The 7,629-nt window shown below is 39.8% G+C and overlaps 1 pseudogene; it reads right to left on the reverse strand.

Annotated features, from left to right (window-relative positions):
• Positions 1-6,198: 6,198 nt before the first annotated feature.
• Positions 6,199-7,629, reverse strand: part of LOC108298536 — a 3,266-nt pseudogene continuing 1,835 nt past the window's right edge.

Below are 7,629 nucleotides of genomic sequence, written 5' to 3' on the forward strand. Positions count from 1 at the left end.
CAGACATGGTGGCTCACTCCAGTAATTTCGGCACTTTGGGAGACCTAGGTGGGTGGATCACCTGAAGTCTTGAGTTCGAGACCAGCATGGCCCACATGGCAAAACCACCTCTACTAAAAATACAAAAATTAGCCAGGCATGGTACAGTGTGCCTGTAGTCCCAGCTACTTGAGAGAAACAAACTGAAGAGTCACAGTGCTAAAATTTGGTTTGAAAGTGGGGAAGAAAATAAAATCAGTGATAGCAACTAACATTTGTATATGCTGGTGCGGCTCCTTGACATATTTTAACTCATTTACTCTTCACAATAACTGTGTAAGGTAGGTACGTACTTTTATTATTTCCACTCTACAAGTGAGGAAACTGAGATTAGATAGTCCAAGACTCTCCCACGGTCAACCAAAAGTGTTAGAGCTGGAATTTAAACTCTGAAGCTTAAAGTCCATGCTATCACTGCACTATCCCGTGGTAAGGGAAAAGGCCAAGGTGTCTCCACGTTTTAGAGCTAGTATTTGTAATGATTGCAGCGGAGCTCTGTTTGCGGGTACACCAAACTTTATTGAGCATTGACTAACTACAAAGCATTTCTTATAAACATCTTTACCTTGTGATGTTAATGATCATAACCCCACTTGCAGTTACGCTTTTGATAATTAAGATATATCAGAAAAAAGCCTTCATGAAAAAGTTGCCATTTTAAAAACACTTTCAAAACTATGGTTCATTATTAAATTTAGGAAGATGTCTGGTGACAGTTTTCTTTCTGTGGTCTTATGCGTATATTCACCATCTCTTTACCACCAATACACAACATCAAAAACACAGTAAGATTTTTATTTTAGTTTATTTATTTTTAGTAGAGACAGGCTTTCATCATCTTGGCCAAGCTGCCCTTGAAATCCTGACCTCATCATCCACCGGTCTCGGCCTCCCAAAGTGCTGGGATTACAGGCGTGAAAAGGGTATGATTTTTATAAAAGTCTTGTCAGCAGCCTAAAACTTAAACCTGGAAAATAATCTCTAGGCTCATTAAACAGCTTAATGTTTGTTTCCAAAGTAAGCCTCTGGCTTGGTGTATCATATTTTGGATGGTCAGTTTACAAGTCATGCACATCTCAGAGTTGTAGATGGGGGCTCACTGGGGCATAGTGTTCTTGCAGGATTGGATAAGAAATAAGCACACACATTTCTTTGGAAAATTTAAAGTTTCAGCAAATTTTTCCCGAAAGATTTTTCCAGTTCTCTGTGGCATTCTAGTTTCCTTGAAAAGACAGAAGTTTTGTTTTGTTTTGTGTTTTTGAGACAGAATCTCTTCTGTCATCTAGGCTGGAGTGGGGTGGTGTGATCTTGGCTCACTGCAGCCTCCACCTCCCAGGCTCCCGTCTCAGCCTCCTGAGTAGCTGGGACTACAGGCACACACCAACATGCCCAGCTAATTTTATTTTTTGTAGAGCCAAGGTCTCACTATGTCTCCCAAGCCGGTCTCAAACTCCTGGGCTCAAGCAATCCTCCTGCCTTAGCTCCTAAAGTGCTGAGATTACAGGCATGAGCCATCATACCCAGCCAGAAAGAATTTTTTATACTATTTAATTTTATGCAAAATTCCTCTGAATAAACTGCAATTGAAGATACTGTTTGTTAAGTTGTATGATGATGCCTATAACAAATTATCAAGGTTTATGCCATTAAAAAGGTTTATTTCATGTGAGGAACTGGGAGACTTGTTATTGTTAGAAAGGGAACATGATGTAATATATTGAATTTTTGATTTGCCCTGGCCAGTAGAAAGTTTATATCTAAGTGTTGGGCTCAGTTACTGAGGCTTTTTATTGTATATTAATGTTAATTGGTCCTACTGTACCTGGATTTTTAATGTAAGCCACTTAAATCTTTTTCAGTTAGGTCACATAGAAATCAGTTACTGTCTGCTCTGTGAGACTTATTCCTTCTCATGTAGAGTTAAGCAAAATTAAAAATTAAATCCTGGCTTCTTGCCAAGTCCCAACCTAGTGCTTTGCCAAGTAAATCTATAGGAGGAATGTGGGTTGTCAGCGTTAGAGAGCATCCTTGCCCATGTTTTCTTAGTAGTACTTGTGTGAGGTATGTATACAGGTAACTGGTGGCATGACAGTTTAATAAAGTATGATGTTTTTTAGGCATGTATTATGACTCAGTGAACACATTATAGATGGCCTCAAATGACTAGATCGATCAGTGGTGTAACCATGAGAATCAAGTATGTCTGCCAGAGACTTGGAGTCAGTCACATATCACTGAGTCAAAGGTGGGGTGCACTCATAGTCTTGTAGGAAGAAATTTCCATCTGAAATATGAGAGAATATCCCAGCATTCGTGGGTGAAAACATAGCCCAACATCAGAATGTCACCAGTTTTCCCCCTTTGAACTTTTGAAACCTAAAGTCCTTTGTTTTCTGTAACCATGAAAGATAGGCTATGATTAAGTAAATAAGTATGTAAATAGAGCATTTGAGGTGGCCCAGAGCCTTTTTAAAGGAAAATTGTTATGTCCTTCCTGAAAGTATTGGAACTTTGGTGCAAAAATTGATTATTTGCATTTCGCATGGGATTATATGCTGTTGTAATGTTTTGCATTGATGATGACTTATTTATATACAAACTTAGACTTACCAATAAATGACCTTTGTATTTGTTAATATTAATATGACCATTCTTATTAAGTTAATATTAACTTAAAATCTTGTGACTTTAAAGTCGACTATACTAATATGGAGGAATGAATCACCCAGCAAGTCCCCTCCCCATAAAGCAACACTAAAACAGGAAAAGTTACCAAAAACAAGTATTTCGAGGCTCTGGAAATTGGCCAAGGCATTCACCAAATGAGAGTGTGAGATATAGATCACCAGCTGTGGAGGTCTGTTCTGCAGACCTTGACTAAATGACGGATGAATGAATACACTCTCACACCTAGTGCAGTGGTTTTGAGTGGGCCAGGAATGGTCATCAACTGCTTTCAGAGGGCAACTGCAGCTAACCGACCACAACTGCCTGTACCTCCTCACATTTATTCAGTATAGATTTAATAATAGAGGTTCTAAATCAATATACTTGTGGGTAATTAACATGGTTAAAAGCGTGGTTTTATGAATGATGAAAGGTCGTGGTTCTGGGGCCTAGAATAAACACCATTAACAAGTAATTCCCCTTCAACCTCCCCCTGAGAGGGCCATCCAGCACAAAGTTTACCTGAGCAAACAGAGTGGAGACAAAGAGGTGTGGGGTAAACAGACTTAACTAGGGAAGCTTTCATTATCCTAATCTTTTACCCTTTGACTTAAAATTCTAATGTAATGAACTGGCTGCCTTCAGCCCATTCCATTAAAACTTTTCGGCCTTCCAAAAGGTTTGAGATGATTATCTTCTAACTTTCCCTAATATTTCCCTAATATTTTGCCATCCACCTCAAGTGGATTCCAATAAGAGTAGTTATTCATGTTTTAAAAATCCTGAACTTTGGGTAAGTACAGTACAAGTCTGGTGTTCTTAGCTAGAGCTGCTCCTACCCTTCACCAAAATCTGCTGTAAGATAACGACTGTGCTGATGACCTCAAGCTTAGTCAGCACAGTCATTCTCTCAGGATGGGACAGATTGTAAAAAGCAGCAGTTTTGCTGCCAGAGGAGACTGACTTGATCGGGAGCAGAGTGTGGAAAAATCTCATGTCTACTAGCATGGTAGTAACAGCAGTCAACATGGTGGCAAAAAAACAGAGACCAAGGGCTCAGCTGGACTGGGATCATGATGCCAGTGAGGGCAAGTAGTGGCCCAGCTGACTAGCTAGAAGTTGACCAGTAAGATCTGGATAGTGAGGAAGTTGAGCCTAAGAGAGCCTAAGCTATTCATACAACCCTGGCTCAACGTAAGTCTGCATATACATGCAAACATGTGAGGGGGCCCAACAGAAAATAAAACCCAGGGCAGAGTTTAAAACCACTGGAACTTTGCTGCACTTCCCCCCAAACACACAGATCCATCCAGAATGAAAGTGTTACTGGTTCAAGGTGTGTGAGCACAATAACTGGTTGACAACTACTAAGGGACACAGTTAGGGGTGACCCCTAAGAAGCCAGGCTGAAAAACAAAAACAATGATAATAAAAAATAAAGAAAGAAACAAGGATTTCAGAAAACAAACTGAGCAGAGAAATCAGCAACCACACAATGCAGGAGAAACTCAAGTGCTGAACTGATGATTTTAAAGTGAGGTGAAGACTTAAATCAGCCATCATAAACACATTTAAAGAAGTAAAGGAATCCGAGTTTTAAAAAATTAAAGGGAAGTATGATGACTATGATTAAGCAAGTCAAGAATTTCCATAAAAAAAACTTTTTTTAAGTGAAAACTCCAGATTTGAAAATAAAAATTCATTAGAGTGGCTTAACAGCAGATTTGAGATGCTGGAAGAAGAAAAAAGATTGGTAGAATTATTTTGTCTGAAGAGCACAACAGGACACTTGAAGGGTGCTGGTAGAATACAATAGAATATTCTTCCATTTGGGTTCATCTGATGCTTTCTCATGGTTAAACTGAAGTTATGGATCTGGGGGAAGAATACCACAGAGGCAGTATCCCCTCACATTACATCATACTCCAGGGCACATGATAGCAGCAGGACTTATTACTAGTGATACTAAAAACTGGTCACTTGGTTTAAATGGTGTCTGCCAGGTTTCAACACTATGAAGTTATCACTTTCCACTTTCCATATTCTGTTAGTCCCCAGCACTCTGAAGGGAAGAAGAAGTAAGGTCCACCTCCTGGAGGAATAGTATCAGAGAATTTGTAGACAAATGTTAATCGCTACAGTAATTAATATCTAGGATCAGTGTATTTTCTCAGGTTTGATTCTTTATTTTGGAATTTACACAAATTTATTAAAAATTACTGAGTTGTGCATTTAGAGTGCATGAGTTTTATGAAATGTAAATTATATCTTGATAAACCTGTTTGTTTTTCTGATAAAACAAAAAGTAGAAAAGAAAGGTTTATATTACTGACTCCCAAGCCTCTTATCTGAACTCTAGACTATAGATTCACTTCCACTTGTGTTGCTATTCACTTGGGTTGGTTGACAAAATATTACAGAAAATATTTAGGCAAAGTTATAGATTATAGTCTCAAACCTTTTGGAAAGCTGAAAGGTTTTATTGAGGCAGGCTGAAGGCAGCTACTTCATTAACATTAGCATAGGAAAAAGACAGAGGCCATCAAAGGCCTTACCCCACACCCATTCCTCTCTACTCTGTTGACTCATGCTAATTTTGTGCTGTGTGCTCTCTGTGGGGAATATCAAAGGGAAATTACCTGTTAATAGCATTTACTCTGCCCCCCCCAACAACCTAAAGCTTCTACCAGTCATAAAACCATTCTCTTAACCATGTTAATCATCCACAAATGTGTTAACTTAGAACCTCTGTTGTAAAATCTTGAGGGAATGAAGTGTGAGTGGACAGAGGGTCTCGGTTGATTGGTTGCATTTTTGCCCCCTGAAAGCAGCCAAGGGCCATCCCTACTCCTCTTGAAACATTGTAATGGTGTGAGTGTTTCATTCATCTTTGAGTCACAGTCTGCAGATCAGATTTCCGCAGGTGGTGACACGTGTCTCACACTTGGTCATCCAATGGGCATTTTCAGCTTAACAAGTCAAAAGATGAGGAGGTATTTATAGATGAGGTTCTAACGTAGATCAGCCATAGGCCATGGAAAGGTTTTACTAAAATGGTTACCCACAGGGGCTGTGGACTGAGATGGCCTGAATCCCAGTTCTACCACTTCTTAGCTATGTGACCTAGGGAAAGTTCCTTAACCTCTCTGACTCTTGATTTATTGCTCTACAAAAGAGAGCTAAAATAGTCTAAGTTGAGAACCATGTAAAGCATTCAGCCCATTCTTCAGCATATAGAAAGGGCCCAGTAAGTGTAGCTACTTATGTTCCAAACAAATGAACTCCCCGAGTGTTTTCACCCCAGCACCTGTGACAGGAGAAAAGTTTTCCAGCAGCAGTGAGAGATTGTAGCCAAGATACTCTTTCCTAGTGCGCATTCACCTTTTGTACATCAGTGGTCTGTACTTTGGGGAACACACGTAGAGACGTCTTTCCTCAGTTTCTTTTTCATCTTCTAGCAGAGACTACAACCAAAATGAGGTTATAATCCAGTCACTGCACCACACTGGTACAATGTGCATACACCAACTTAGTTTTCCTGCTACCAACCTCAATCTTCCAATCACAAGTATCTTGGGCAAGCAGCAGCCCATCGAAGCACACCAGCTTAGCACTTCTGTACCGTTCCGGAGAAGGCCATGCTTAATGGAGATACCTGTATTATATGCTGCATTCTTGTCTTTCAGGTAAATCACTGCTTTGAGCTAAATGAGATGATAGAGGAAGGGAAACACAAACCTTGGCTTCAGCCAGTTCATTGTTACCAGAAGAAAAATTTAATGATTTTCCTATTTTGCATCTTACCACCTTCTAATCCTGCAATTGAAATTATCATATTCATTGCACTGCAATTAATGGAGTATTGCTATATATAGATCGTTGATACTAATATGTGCAAAATATTTACTATAATTATACCACTACACAATAGAAGAGATTGTGGTTAAAGAAAACTCACCTGTTATCTCTTCATAGGATATCTACCATATACTTTCTTTGGAGGGGTAATTTTATTCCCAGTAGAATTAGCATTTTTATGTTTCTAAAGTAGGTGGTATTTAAATTTTGCTTCAGCCCACAAATTAAAAGGAATGGAGACATCATTCGGTGGTCAGGATTTCTTCTTTGGCAGTGGTCAATGGCACCAAAAGATCAAATTTGCCCTGAAATTCAGAAGGAAGTCTGTCTTGCCATCAGGGAAACAGCTAATGATTTTCATAGTGCTATCTGCAAAATGATTCTTCTACAAGGCATTGTCGTCTTCCCTGAAAGCTGGTAGCATAAATGTCTCTTACCCCATCCCACGGTAGGGGCCTCATGGATTGAGGATAATGTAATTGGAGAAGTGTTTGTAGCCCCCCCCCAAAGGAGCAAAGCCAACTGCCTGCCCACATTTTCCTATATCACTGTTTTGATCTAAAACTAATAACCTTTAAGTGGATATTTTGATTGTTGTAAAGTGATGTTCTCATTTGGCAGAGTGTGGCAGGGCGGTTAAGAGAAGCAGGCTTGTTAGAATTATCAAGTTGTACACTTTAAATATGTGCACTTGATTGAGTGTTAAACCTCAATCAAAAAAGAAAAGAGGCTGGGTGTGGTGGTTCATACCAGCACTTTGGGAGGCCAGAACTTTGGGAAGCCACAGCAGGAGGATTGCTGAGACCAGGTTCAAGACCAGTCCAGGCAACATAGTGAGACCTCATCTCTACAAAAAAATTTAAAAATTAGCTGGGATTCCTGGCATACACATCTGTAGTCTCAGCTATTTGGGAGGCTGAAGTGGGAGGATCACTTAAGCCTGGAGGTCAAGGCTGCAGTGAGCTGAGATGGCAGCACTGCACTCCATGCACTCCAGCCTGGGTGACAGAGCCGAGACCCTGCCTAAAACACATACACAGACACATACACACTAAATAAATAAAT

Source organism: Cebus imitator, unplaced genomic scaffold (genome assembly GCF_001604975.1).
Source record: "Cebus imitator isolate Cc_AM_T3 unplaced genomic scaffold, Cebus_imitator-1.0 Scaffold982, whole genome shotgun sequence".
NCBI lineage: Eukaryota > Metazoa > Chordata > Mammalia > Primates > Cebidae > Cebus > Cebus imitator.